Source organism: Euprymna scolopes, chromosome 38, assembly GCF_053919585.1.
Source record: "Euprymna scolopes isolate OS-2025 chromosome 38, ASM5391958v1, whole genome shotgun sequence".
Lineage (NCBI taxonomy): Eukaryota > Metazoa > Mollusca > Cephalopoda > Sepiida > Sepiolidae > Euprymna > Euprymna scolopes.
The window spans coordinates 47,985,690-48,000,664 of NC_136519.1; the positions used below are offsets into that span (position 1 = coordinate 47,985,690).

The following is a 14,975-nucleotide window of genomic DNA, read 5'->3' on the forward strand; positions in this document are numbered from 1 at the left end:
TATTTTGTTCGCCATAATATGCTTGTGAAATTAAATACTGATATACAAAGTGCCTTCAATAAGTTTCCAGACTTTTTTCATATGAGCACTTTTATTGATAGTACACGCATGAAACTCTTGTCCCCTTCGAAGTAATCTCCTCCGGCTGCAATGCACTTGTCGTACCATTCCAACAACTTCTGGAAGGCCTCATTGAAGTCCTCTTTTGTGCAAGCATGTCAATGACCCTCATCACAGGCTCTTTCATCTCCTTGTCTCATAATGTTTTCCTTGGGCTTAGGGAATAACCAAAAGTCACAGGGAGCAAGGGCTGGACTCTAGGCCCATCTTGGTCAAATAATCTGTGACAAGGATGGAGCACCCTTGGGACAAACTTTGTGCAAATCTTCTACATCTTCACTTCCATGCGATAATTGTGTAGACAGTTCCCACACTGACATCAAACTGTGCACTTATTGTCTCTATAGACACATGACCTTATCCACCAAATTCTTTATTCAGCCACTCAGCTCTGATGTTTTGAATCCTTCCACACCTCTTATCATCCCTCACAAACTCCCTGCCTTCCTTGAATCTCTTATGCTACTCAAAAACTGATGCTCGATTCATGCAATATGGTCCAAAAGCAGTCTGAAGCATTCCATAGTTTTTTGCTACATTTTTTTTTTTTCAAGTTTAGAACAGAATTTTATTGCATATCATTCTTCTAAAGTGTCCTCACGTCCAGATTGCATTTTTGAAATTCACCAGCTATAACAATCAGGCTTTAGTAGAGCGTATTTCAATTCCTGATGTAGCTGTTCATTCGAAACTGAAATCATAAAAATTGGTCAGTCATCTTATAAGATGTATAGCAATAACATACTGAATTTGTAAGAGTCAACGACAATTTTAAATGCCTGTTCCAAAAAAGTCTAGAAACTTATTTAAGGCACCTTGTACATTTGAATGTGATTGACAATGTTTAACCCTAAAGTCAGTTATGCTTGTATATACGATAAATATTTCTCATTGGTTGAATTTAACCATGTGATAGCCAGATGCTTGTTCACATTACATTTAAAATCAACCAGGAAAATAAGCGGCAGGGAGCGATTTCCAAACACTGAATGGGGGGATTTTGCTGAATGTCGAGTCAGTCAGAAGCATTTCCTAGAAGGGGACACCACTGTAGCAAGTTCGTCACAGCACATACCACTGATGTACTCATAAAAAAACTCATATACATAGAGTATAAATAGAACCCGTTCGGTTGAGAAAGGAACTCTTTAATAAATAGAAAACAAAAAAAGAAAAAGAGTAAGCCTGGCAACAAATATGAGATTCAAACTCACACGTGAATTATTATGTATTTCAAGATTTACTAAACGTACATTAGTACTTGTGTTTATAGATTCTTATAATATCGTGATTTTTGTAATGAAACAAATCTTCAAGGGGTGTTCCAAAAGTGATGCCTGCTATTTTTTTTATTATTATTCTGCTTGAATGGATCAGAGAGTATTACAGGATGCATTGTTATGATGACTGAACTTATGCATTCGTGATCTGAAAGTTTTATCTCTTTGTTGCAGATATTGACGGTATAGGACTTAAAGAAATCAACCCCCTGTCATGAACGTGCGTCAGAAGCAGAGATGCGTTATCGAATTCCTGGCAAAAGTACATTGAGAATGGTAGTGACTATGTAGAAAAATAAATTCTATAGCACAAAAAAGGTGGCTCGTTTTACTGTTACCACTCCCGTCTTCGTAGCTCTTCAACTTTTTGAGTGAAAGAAATAGAGAGGGGGGAGTCTTACTTTTGGAACGACCCGTATCATGTTTTATACATACACATTTTTTTTTCAGAGATGTAAATTGATTAATTGACAAAGAAAATAAAATGCATTAAAAAACAACAACATTAATCGTAAACTTAATTATGAAGTTTTGGGTTTTTTTTTTATTACTATAGTCTTAATTGGTTTCAAATTTTTTCGCATCTCTTAACTCTCAAGTCAAGAAAAACATAAAAAAATACTTTATGTATTTCTATGTCCTCAATAAATACGGAATAATTAATTCATTGAAGGAAAGTACTTTTGGGTACATATTAATAGCGATATGATACCATGCTTCAAGAACTGAACGATAAATTCTTGTTGCGCGGCATTTTTTCAACTATGTTGGTTTGTGCCATAAGGATGTCAGTTAAAGATGGCCGATAGACATGCCTATTACAATTGCAGATAACAATAAAAGCAGAGCATATGCAGTAAAGTATCCCGAATACAGTGCCGAACTTAATTTGGAGAGACGAATAAGAACAGTGTGAATGAGTGAAGTAAGTGGTGTGTAGAATGGGATGGTCGTCAATGTAATAAGAATTCGTTGCTAATAAGGAAACAATATCAAAAACCATAAAAGATGAACATAAGTGATTCCACTTTCTTTTCATCTCCCATCAATAGATTACTCTCCTCCCTCTCTTCGATGGTTCCATCCAACCACTGCTATACGTACATTCCGCCTGTCGATTCCAAGAACTCTAAGCCGCCCCTGCCCCCCCACCTTCATTCATGTTTAGAAGCATTCCAATTCATTGCTAAATAACCCATAACGTTTTGATTTTTTTTTTTTTAGAACATTTCAAGAATTTATGTATGTAACATTGTAAAGACTTCGGGACAAGATCAAAGTGTAGTATCTGTTCTTCAGATGCTGCACTTCAATTCCTTGTTCTCTGTCAGTGGAGGAGAAATCCTTCACGACTGGAACAATTTTAATTTTTTGTTCCTTTTCTCCACGTTAAAAAAAACGACCCTGGTGTCTAACTCTGTCCCGTGGGGAGGCATTGTAAATAGGAACATTGTAAAGACTTTTTGTTCACAATTATCCAGAGAAGAAATCACTTGACCTTTAAAATGACCTCCATTCTCGAAACCCTCTGATTTTCTTTATCTTTCTTTCATTTTGTTATCCTGTCCTTTCGTCTGTCATGCTTCATTTTTCAATAGATTTTTTTTATTGCTTACATGCAAGTTGAATAGCCACATCTAAGTCTTAATCTATCCAAGCACCTCTGTAATCCGGTTATACTTAAATATAAAATAGCACGATTGTTTGCCTTTCATGATTAAATTTAAAATAACTTAAAATAATTTTTTCATTGGTCTGTCACTCTAAAATCTGAAATAGGAATTTTCCTTCGTCTGTCGGGTAAAATTTTGAAATCACACCTTTAGATGTATCCACGTATCTTTAGCAAAGAATGTGTACTTTCATTGGTTGGTCTGTTATATTTTCATTGTTCTGTCACACTTAAGTTTAACCCTTCGTGACCTGAATTATGATGTAGATGATTAAAATATATGTATTGTTAATTTTAGTTGGTTTAAAAGGTAATCATACTATTATTGTCTTCAAACTGGAAAAATTATGAAGTTCAATAGTTAAACTACCACTGAGAATTTTTTCATTTCATAAACTTATCTTTATTATTCATAGTGCTTGAAAAAGGTGTGTTTATGATAACAAACGAAATCCTCTACTCTCTGAGACAGATGGCGTCATACTGAATGTAAGCGTTGGATAGTTGCAATCTAGAGGTATCTGGCATCTTCCCAGATACTGAATTAATGCGTACAAGGCGTGTTTAAGTCAATTCCCACTTTATTTATGCTTCTTTATTTCTTTATTTATGACTGAACGAATTAGTTCAACCACGTCATAAAGGGTTAAAAGTGTGTAACTTCTTTCTTTTAAAACTTCTCTAACTATTCCCTCTATTCCCACCTCTCTCTATATTTATCTCTTTCTATCTTTTCTTCCTCTTTTCCACCTACATTTATACTTCTTCTCTCTCTATTTCTCCCACATATCCTCTTTCACTTTTCTCATTCACTGTTACACCTTTTCTTGCTTTCTCTGACAACTCGGCAAAAATCTAATATACAAAAAGCTATATGTCCGTCTGTCCGTCTCCATATTTTCAAACACCATTTTTGCAGAAACTAAAAGTCACAAAACGGCACTAGGGGCCTCAAATGATTGGATTATTTTATGGGCCGTTCTTTTTTTAATACGTACAAGGTGTGTTTGAATCAATTCCCACTTTATTTATGCTGTTGTATTCATTTATTTACGACTGAACGAATTAGTTCAACCAGGTCACAAAGGATATTTATTGGTCTATCTTAGTAAAATATGAGATAACATTTTATATCGGGTCGGTGCAAATGTTTTTGCCCATTTGTAGGAGGAGCATTCTAAGCCATTATAGTTTATTTTATATGTATTGTTATTACTTAAACCCTACACCATATTACTTTTTGTTTCAGATTATTAAAGCATCATTCACGTTTTTCTGCAATATCCATCACCAATGTTCACCCGAACATGACTTTCTTTAGTCTACAGAAAAGGAGTCATCTTCCATTATGATAATGCTCGTCCTCACACAGTATTACTCACCAAAAATCTCGTAAGAGAATTAGATTGGGAAATTTTGTCCCATCCTGCATATTCTCCTAGCCTAACTCCCTCTGATTATCACTTAAGTATTTTGACTATTGCAAGCATCATGAGTGGATATTGAACATTAATTAGATTCATATTTCATATGAAAACCTAAAGAATTTAAAAAGCGAAGCATTTATAAGATCGTTGACAGATTGAATCAAGTTATAGAGAGCAAAGGTCGTTATTGCTGGGAATAAAGATTTTTTTTTAAATAGTTTTTCATTTTCAAAATGAAATTAATTTTTTTTTAAATCAACAAAACCTTTTGCAAAGACGTTACATAGGTGTCTATCACTCTATAAAAGGATGTGACTGCTATACTTAGTTTAAAAGTAGCATTTTTATAGGGATTCTGTCATGCTAAAATTATAACTAGCAGTTTTATCACTAAACAAATCTTAAAAAATATCCATCTTTGTTTGTTTTCTTTTTTTGTGGACATTGGTCTTGTGCCACAATTGGTCACATTTGAAAATGTTTGCATTTATGTTTGCATAAGCTCTTTTTATTTTATATATATATTTACACGGCATAATCGCATTGACACACCGGTTCTCGTCAGATCACCGAAGTTAAGCAGCGTTGAGCCTGGTTAGTACTAGATGGGTGACCATTTGGGAATTCTAGGTGCTGTATGTGCTCTCCGCTTATCTCTGCATTTGTTTCCAGTCGTCCTGTACTTCACTTGCCATTGGTATTTAACAATGTTAACTTAGGAGAGGGGTGGTTGGAGATTGCCACAAAAAATTTCGTGCACAGGCACCCCTTCGTGGGTATCCATAGACTGTCAAAGAATGAAGGAGCCTCTCTCTCTCTCTCTCTCTCTCTATATATATATATATATATATATATATATATATATATATATATATATATTTAAATCTCCACACAGAATCTTCTTTCTTCATGCCTCTGGGTGCCATGTTGCATCACTCAGTAAATTACCAAGAACTTTCTTGATAGATTTCTTCTTTCATCTTCAGGCGCCAGCTTTCTGTCCCCTTTCTGTCAGAAAATAATTTTGCGTGATGCTGAAGGAGTTTACCTATTTATTTCCAGGTTATTTACTTTGCATTAGTAGTAATTGCATTGGCGAAGTAATCAAAACACATCCAGATATACAAACAAGAATGGATATTCCAAAGACACGTCCATTCAGTGATGAAGAGAAATGCAATTTCCAAATTAAGCGGGACAGAACAGCGAAAATCTTTTACAACACACTTGAGAAGATCTTGTATCTCTACAAAGCCGCTATTCAGCAATGTATGGAGTATTGCTGTATTTACTACTAGTCTCTACCTCTTAGGGTCCAAAAAAAAAACAGAGTCTCGAATTTAATAGGTCCCGCATTATGTGTTGCGTTGTTGGGTGATTTTTATATAACCGTATATATATACAGTACTAAATAAACGTGTGTATATAATTGAATCGTGATGTCTTAAATGTGTATACTAATGTCTGTGTGTTCTTATCATAAACGGACCATATATATGTATATTATGCATTGAATTTGTTGTGTAACGGACTGTTGTCCTTGTTCTAAATGTCTGTTTTACGGCCCGTGATTCGTCTTGTCTTGTGTTGTTTTGCGTGCGTGTGAGAACATATAACACATGATAACATACCTATTCTGGTGTTGGTCGCCTCTGTCTTTTGGCCCCCGCCTAGGGGATTCGTCAATCATCTTTAGAGGAGCTGGAGCCTGTTGTAACAAAGACGCTTCAAAACAGATCCAAGACGAATGATTGTTTTTATATTTTTTTTATTCACTCCCAGGCATTTCGTCATAGCAGAGGAGTGATCAACGATCCTGGCTGGGGGTGGTTCTTCTCAGTCTCCATTCTGAGATTTCTCCCCCACCCTCTCATGAGGAGACCTATTTTAACCAATCTTGATAATTTGACGTCTTCAATCCAACTCAATGATGCTTGTGCAAACCGGAACATGTGACATGCAACGTCCTGATTCTTTCCGGTGCAAACTTGATCAGGTCACAGTTTGATATGTTTGACAACCTGTCAAAATATGGCGATTCTAATCTCCATTGTCCACTTATCACTAGATAGATAGATAGATAGATAGATATTTATATAGACAGCTAGCTAGCTAGCTAAATAGATAGATAAACAGATAGATAGACAAATAATCAGATAAAAAGATAGATAGACGGATAATAAATAATTTACTGCTCCTGCTTGGCCACTCATGTCAACCAAGCTCCAACCTCTGCCCCAGCATCACAATGTTGCATCCTGGTGCCTATTTTACAAGAACTTTAATGGAATGTACTTTTACAAACGCATAACACTTGTACCCGCCTCGATGTACATATTCCTGACAAACCCAGCAGGATCCTGCCTCTTCACTATAGATGCCCCTAGATGCCAGGAGGCTCTCTCCACTCTAATAGCTTCTTTCTTAGTACTGCTAGACCTTAGAATTCCCTCCCTGTTTTCTGCTCCTCTGATTGTACTAACACACAGAAGTGTGTGTGTGTGTGTGTGTGTGTGTGTGTGTGTGCTTCCATATTTTTTCTTATTTCATTATTGGTTCTTCTTTAATGATCCCAATTATTTCATAGTGGCCTATATGTTTTTTAAATATTATCTACATATATACTACCCTTCCTATTTACCCTTACATGTTGTACCTACTTTTAATTACTATTTTTTTTTTTTCTATATTTGTATTTTGTATGATTATGGCCCTTCTCCCCTTCTGATGAGAAACATTTAGCATCAAAAGCCATGGCCTGCTTAAGGATTTTTTTTTTCCTTTTAAATTTTCCCTCAACTTTTCCTTACTGTTCTGATGATATAATAAAGTTGTATATAACTTTATGTCGTCGTCCTGGTTATGGATCACGATATTAAGGTGAAAGAGTCCTGGTGTTTACTATGAGCGGTTAAACTGCGAGTGTGTGCTCTCGAGCTCGACAGCAGAAATGTCTGGCTTACATAGGGCCAGACGAATCCATATTATTATGAATATAGGGGAGTTAACTACTCCAGAACCTCCAGAACACTTTGATTCCCCACCTTTGCTTTAATATTATTGATTTTGCCCCCCTTGAGCTTTTCTTCTCTTGATAAGTTTTGCTTTCTTAAAGATTTACCCTTATTTTATAAGTGTGTGTGTATATATATATATATATATATATATATATATATATATATATATATGGTGATTGTCACTTCTTGACAGAAGAAGACGATCTTTCCCTTGCTTTATTGTTAATTACTCAATTATTTTCATGTATTTTTGACAAAAAAATTTTTTTTTTAATTATATACACATATATACACTTATACACCCATACATATATACATGTGGAGACGTGATCAAGATGCATCAATTCCTATTTTCTGTGGGAGCGAAGGTGGCTCTTCCGACCAGCCCTGCTCTTACACAGTCTGTTGCAAAGGTCACACTTAAGCTGAGATTGGGGGATGCCAACTGGTGCTGCTCTACTGTGGACGCTCATATGACGCTTCAGGCCTTCACTCGATTTACAGACCACAGAGCAAACAGAACATCTGTGCGCTGCAATGTTTTCCCCATCAAAGAAAGATTGATCTCCATGTGAACGCTTGTGGCTAGCTAGGCCAGCTCCGGATAAAGTCATTTTACCGCATAAATCACAGTGTGGTTCTGCATGAAATCCTCCGACAGACCTGATATATATATATATATATATATATATATATATATATATATATATATATATATATATATATAAAAGTTTCGTGGTTAAAGTTAAATTCTGAAAATCAAAATATAAACCCATATATTCAAATTAAGAATTTGTTTGACACAAGGAATATATAGAGGAGAGTTATGTTAATTTTCTTAATCCATGGATTTTCAATTATGGCTCATTCCATCAGAGGAAATGAAATGCGAATATATGTGTTTATATTTTGATTTTCAAAATTTAACTTTAACCACTAAACTTATATATTGCTCTATTTTTAAATATTGAGCTTTACCTTTTTGGCTAGGATCACTCTGAAAGTATTAACTCAAAGTAATATCTATCAGGATATTTCACCTGATCTTTAATCTATGTCTTATATGTATATATATATATATATATATATATATATATATATATATATATATATATATATATATATATATACTGTTTTAAAAATAATAAAAATCAATAAAATGTTATATACATCCAAAGAAATTATGGACGACTTTCTAAGTAAATAAAAAATGAGCTCCGAGGCGAAGCCACAATTAACCGTGTTTATCGTTAAAAAAAAACAACAATGACAAATATGTATATACATATTGTGGAAAATAATTATATAATCTTCTCACATTTAAAAATTTTAATATTAATTTGTTCACTGGTTTAGCTTGTTGGATGATATGTATGTTCTAGTGTGTATAAAAATCCTACTTATGATACATCAGCTTGGGTTCTCAGTGCTTGTATGACCACACCCTTTGTTTTAAACAAAGAAGGTACATTCCATAGTCAGATTTCGTAGCGATTTGCTTGATCTATGTCAGCTAATAGAATTTCTTGTGTATGACATGGTTGCTTAGGTGGCAGGGTGCTTACCTTGCATGCAAAAGATTCCGGTTTTGAATCCCAAGTTTTGATGTGTTCATCTGTTGGACTTCCGGATTGTTGGCTCACATGGTTCGTGTTAGTTGCAACATTGCTCGGCTGTGTAAAATATTCTGAAAATATATATGAGGCTAATTCCAAAAGTATTAATTTCTTTGCTTTTTTTTTCTTTTTGAATCAAGAAGAGGAATAGTTACGAAGAGCGGAGTGGTACTATTAAAACGAACAACTTTGCGTGCTCCAGAATTTATTTTAATACATAGCCACCACGGTTCTTTATACAATTTTTGCAGAGAATTTGATTATGTACCATGCACATCCATGACACGGGTTGCTTTCCTAGGCGTCTCACGCCGTCAATATCTGCAACGGAGAGATTAAACTTTCAGCTCATGAATGCATAAGTTCAAGTCACCATAATGCATTTTGATCCGTTTTTGAAGGATAAAAAAAAAAAAATAGGAGACATTACTTTGGAACACCACTCACATATATATATATATATATATATATATATATATATATATGTATATATATATATATATATATATATATTTAAAGACAAACACATGTGACAGACCAATAGATTGACTAACGGACAGAGCCTCTTATCGATATTTGTGGACGCTGCTGACTAACGAACACTTATTGGGTGATTTGTATACACTTCCCATTTGCACACGTTTTATGCATGTACATTTAGCGTTGCATAATGAAGTTTGGCAGGGTAGTTTATCGAGGGCATCACCTGCACTGCACATTAGGTAAACGAGTTGATTGCCTGAGGTAACACCTAAACACAACCACTGCATTCTCAGCAAATTGTGATAAACACAAAAACCACAAACCTACGTATGTATTAAGTAAGTTAAAGTATAGATGCATTAGATTCATCGACGGCCAGATTTAGATTGAACTGCCAAGTGAAGTCAAGTGTCTGAGCTAAAAGTTGGTGAAAATTTATATACTTTTAAGAAATAATATATATATATATAATATTTAATAATTATTATGTTAAATAATTATGTCAGCCCCTTTAAGAAACTTGTTTCTCATCGCTGAGCAATTTACAGTTGAAATAAAGTCGGTTAATTTAGCTCGCACGTGAAGATCATGATATCATGATCATTAGATCTCTCTGACAGACGTTAAAAACATTTAAAAGTAAATGTTGGCATTTCAACAATATTTGTTGTGGTTGACGTTGGCCAAGTGGATTTGGTCCTTGCTAATGGAGTCAGAGACGGCTTTCTTGCCATCCTGCACTGATGATTTCCGAAAGGATGAAATATTAGTGTGTGTAGGTATTTAATAATTATTATAGTAAATAATTATATATATATATATATATATATATATATATATATATATATATATATATATATATATATATATATATAAAGCTGAACGTCTGTGTGTGTGTCTGGTCACGAATAGGCTCCTATATGGTTGACTATTATAGAAAACTGATCAGATATTATGATAGAAGATGTATCGAGACACAGGAATGGGTATGTTTGATCTGGCATAATGATGATTCATAAAAATTGTGGGGTCTGCGTACGCGCCTGATCCACAAAGTATGGAATAAAAAATTTTTGAATTAAAAAAACACGTTTACAAGTGTTTTTGATATAGATGTACATAAACTAGCAAGTCATCCAGTGTCATAAGATACGCTTAAATATGATATTTTAATTCATGCAGATTACATATTTATTATTATAGAGACAATTATCTATCGATTATTATATTAAACCTAATATGTAGTAATGAGATCAAAACTAAAAAAATATATTAAATGCCATCAGCTAGAATCGAAAACAAAACATACAACTTATCTTCGCCTCTGAGCCACACCATATATATATATATATATATATATACATGTTTGTCATACCTTTTTTTAAAAGATGGAACCACTCAATCATTGAAGACAAGGTTCAGTTCACAATTATATAGATTCATACAGATTTCGAAATTTATTATTGAGTCAATTCTCAGTTAATATTATATTGTACCCAATATATAGTAGTGATTTCAAAAGTAAACGAAAAATATGAGTAATGCGCCATTAGCTAGAATCGAAACCAAAATATATAGCCGTCCAGCCTTATTACGTTAGCATACCGCAAAAAATAACGTTGTTTAACCTATAACTTTTAATTAAGACATGCGCAGAGAAAAAAAAATAAACGTGTAAAGTTGATATGAACGGATATAGGTCAATGATTTCTTTTGTCAATTTTGTGTCCCTTAACAGCAATTTTTCCAGCTTAAAACCAAATCGAAAGTTTACTATAGGTCCGAGTACTCTATATATTAAATTTCAACTCTGAAGACCAAATATTCAGAGAGGAATTTGGTAGAAACTTTTCGCATACACACCAAGAAAGCCCCTCTCTCACACACACACACACACATATAAAAGAATATTCCAGTGTGCTACAAGATTTCATTTTAAATTCTATGCAATTATGCTAAATGTAGCAACTATACATAAATAGAATTCAGTGTAATCGTGAAATGAAACGAATCATCTCATAAGAAACCATAAAAAATGAATAAGTAATTAACACTCGTTTTTCAAAGGAATATGCGAATTATTTAATCTTCGTGTAGTCGCTCACATATCGATGACTGAGTATATTAAAAAGTTCATTTTAATAATTTTTAAGTAGGAAAAGTTGGATTTTTAATATCAACGTCAGAACAAGAGAAAAACTCAGCTTTATAAGTGTATAGATAGAATTGCAGATTCCTTAAGACTTCTGTTCAGTCATGGATCATCCTGAGACTGAATGTTTAAAATTAGCCGAAAATTAAAGTTTTGTGTTTTCATATGAGAATTAGCTATCTAGTTGAGTTCTGAAAAGTTCCTACCTGTAAGGACAATGCGTTAACTTATTTTTAATCAACCCTTTGTTCCTATTAACGTTTCTGATTTTTTTTTAGATGAGGATTGAGTATTCGTATTATTTGTATTATTCAGACTACTGTTCTCATCTTGAGTATTATTTTCACAACGTTTCAACCGATATAACCTCCAAACTTTTTTAGGTGTATCTTATCAAACTCTAGAATTTTTCTGTCGAATTCAAAAATCTGCACAGAATTTGTACCAGAACCCTTTATTTAATCCATGTGGTAGTATGCTCTTGTTCCGTCAGCCATGACTGGGTAAAAGCCCTAAATGATTTGTAGTTATATTATGAGTGTTGCCCGCACTGAGAATTGAACCTTCAACCTCCAGAAGTATAACTATTACAACTGAATTTTTCCAAAGTACTCTATCAACTGTGACATGAGTCCTTCATACAGAAACTAAGGCATATGCATGTGAGTATTATATCTTTTCTAAACGGTTTATTTCTAAAAAAATACTCGAGTTAAGATTGAAACCAAAACCTAAAGTCGGTGAGTCAAGTACGATAAGCCAGCTTGACACGATTTTTAAAAAGTGTTTTCAAACCTACTTATTCTTAACATAAGTAATCTGTCATATAAAAAATTCATACATGTGCTTTCAGGAAACACTTTACAAACATAAAAATCTGATTACCCCACATACCAATTTTTCAATTTTCACCACTTAGCAGCCCTGTTTTTCAAGATGAAATCTGATTAAAAAGTTTTTTACGTGTCTGAATACCCTATATACCAAATTTCAAGTTTGTAGATCAAAAATTCGTTGAGTATATAGGTTGAGAATTGTCCTCGTACACATATTCTCACTTTTATAGATATACTAGCATGGGTGCCCGACGTTTCCCGGGTATTTGGAGGTGTATCTTGAGCAAAAAAAAAAAAAAAAATAGTGGTCAATTTTTTTTTTTACTTTGACTCCTATTATGACACCTTAAATTTTGTTTTTGGGCTCAAATTAAGTTTTTACGTTAGATCCATGTCCAAGGAACCTATATCTAAAATTTCAAGTGTGTAGACCCAAAATTGTCAGAGGAGTTTGGTAGAGTTCTCAAAGGTCAAATCGTTAAACTTTGACCCCTTAATCGTCAAATTTCTGGCCGAAAACCGATCACATCGATTTTCCCAAATCTCAGTATCCTGTATATCAAATTTCGAGTCTGTAGACTGAAAATTGACCGAGTTATTGCGTAGGGAAATGTACACAGACACGCACACAGACACTTTCACTTTTATAGATATACAGATAGATTATTTTTTGTTATTACTCAATAGATGTATTTTTCCTTCAGAAAACAGGTGATTTTGGTTTACCTGTCCATGTACGACATGTTTGCATTAAACACGGTTTAATATTAGTATTTGATAGCATATATGTGATAACTGGTTAATTGATTTGTTTGACAGTATATCAACACTTTTCGGGCTATTTAATGTAATCCAGTAATTTTAGAAAAAGCTTTTATGCTTCAATTTTTTTATATGTTCATGTATTTATTTAAGTATTATATGGTCATGTATTTATTTAAGTATTATCTGGTCGAGTATTTATTTAAGTATTATATGGTCATGTATTTATTTAAGTATTATATGGTCATGTATTTATTTAAGTATTATATGGTCAAGTATTTATTTAAGTATTATATGGTCAAGTATTGATTTAAGTATTATATGGTCAAGTATTGATTTAAGTATTATATGGTCAAGTATTGATTTAAGTATTATATGGTCATGTATTTATTTAAGTATTATATGGTCATGTATTTATTTAAGTATTATATGGTCATGTATTTATTTAAGTATTATGTGGTCATGTATTTATTTAAGTATTATGTGGTCATGTATTTATTTAAGTATTATATGGTCATGTATTTATTTAAGTATTATATGGTCATGTATTTATTTAAGTATTATATGGTCATGTATTTATTTACGTATTATATGGTCAAGTATTTATTTAAGTATTATATGGTCAAGTATTTATTTAAGTATTATATGGTCAAGTATTTATTTAAGTATTATATGGTCAAGTATTTATTTAAGTATTATATGGTCAAGTATTTATTTAAGTATTATATGGTCATGTATTTAAGTATTATATGGTCATGTATTAAAGTATTATATGGTCAAGTATTTATTTAAGTATTATATGGTCATGTATTTATTTTAGTATTATATGGTCATGTATTTATTTAAGTATTATGTGGTCGAGTATTTATTTAAGTATTATATGGTCATGTATTTATTTAAGTATTATATGGCCAAGTATTTATTTAAGTATTATATGGTCAAGTATTTATTTAAGTATTATATGGTCAAGTATTTATTTAAGTATTATATGGTCATGTATTTATTCAAGTATTATATGGTCATGTATTTATTCAAGTATTATATGGTCATGTATTTATTCAAGTATTATATGGTCATATATTTATTCAAGTATTATATGGTCATGTATTTATTCAAGTATTATATGGTCATGTATTTATTCAAGTATTATATGATCATGTATTTATTCAAGTATTATATGGTCATGTATTTATTTAAGTATTATATGGTCAAGTATTTATTCATGATATTTAGCTGGGTAATTGTTTTTTTTTTTACAGCATATCAACTTTTTCGGGTTATTTAATGCTGAATCCAGTAATTTTAGAAAAAAAAGGTTTTAGCTAGCAACCAACCAGAAACCAAAATCACTCAATAAAACATACTGGATATTTTAGAATTACCGCTGTTAAAATGTTTTTGACTATTTGGCCAAGATCAAAGTGTAGTATCTGTTCTTCAGATGCGGCACTTCCATTTCTCGTTCTCTTTCAGTGGAGGAGAAATCCTTCACAACTGAGACAATTTTTATTTTTGTACCTTTTCTCCACGTTAAAAAACGACCCTGGTGTCTAACTCTGTCCCGTGGGGAGGCATTGTAAATAGGTACTAATGAGGGTAGGTATTTATTT

General features: G+C 32.8%; 1 protein-coding gene and 1 pseudogene across 1 annotated transcript in view; both read left to right on the forward strand.

Annotated features, from left to right (window-relative positions):
- The window catches only part of LOC145263137 (diacylglycerol kinase zeta-like), a 1,403,365-nt gene that overhangs the window by 826,400 nt on the left and 561,990 nt on the right, over positions 1 to 14,975 (forward strand). The window lies entirely within an intron of this gene.
- On the forward strand, positions 5,025 to 5,141 carry LOC145263498 (5S ribosomal RNA; annotated as a pseudogene).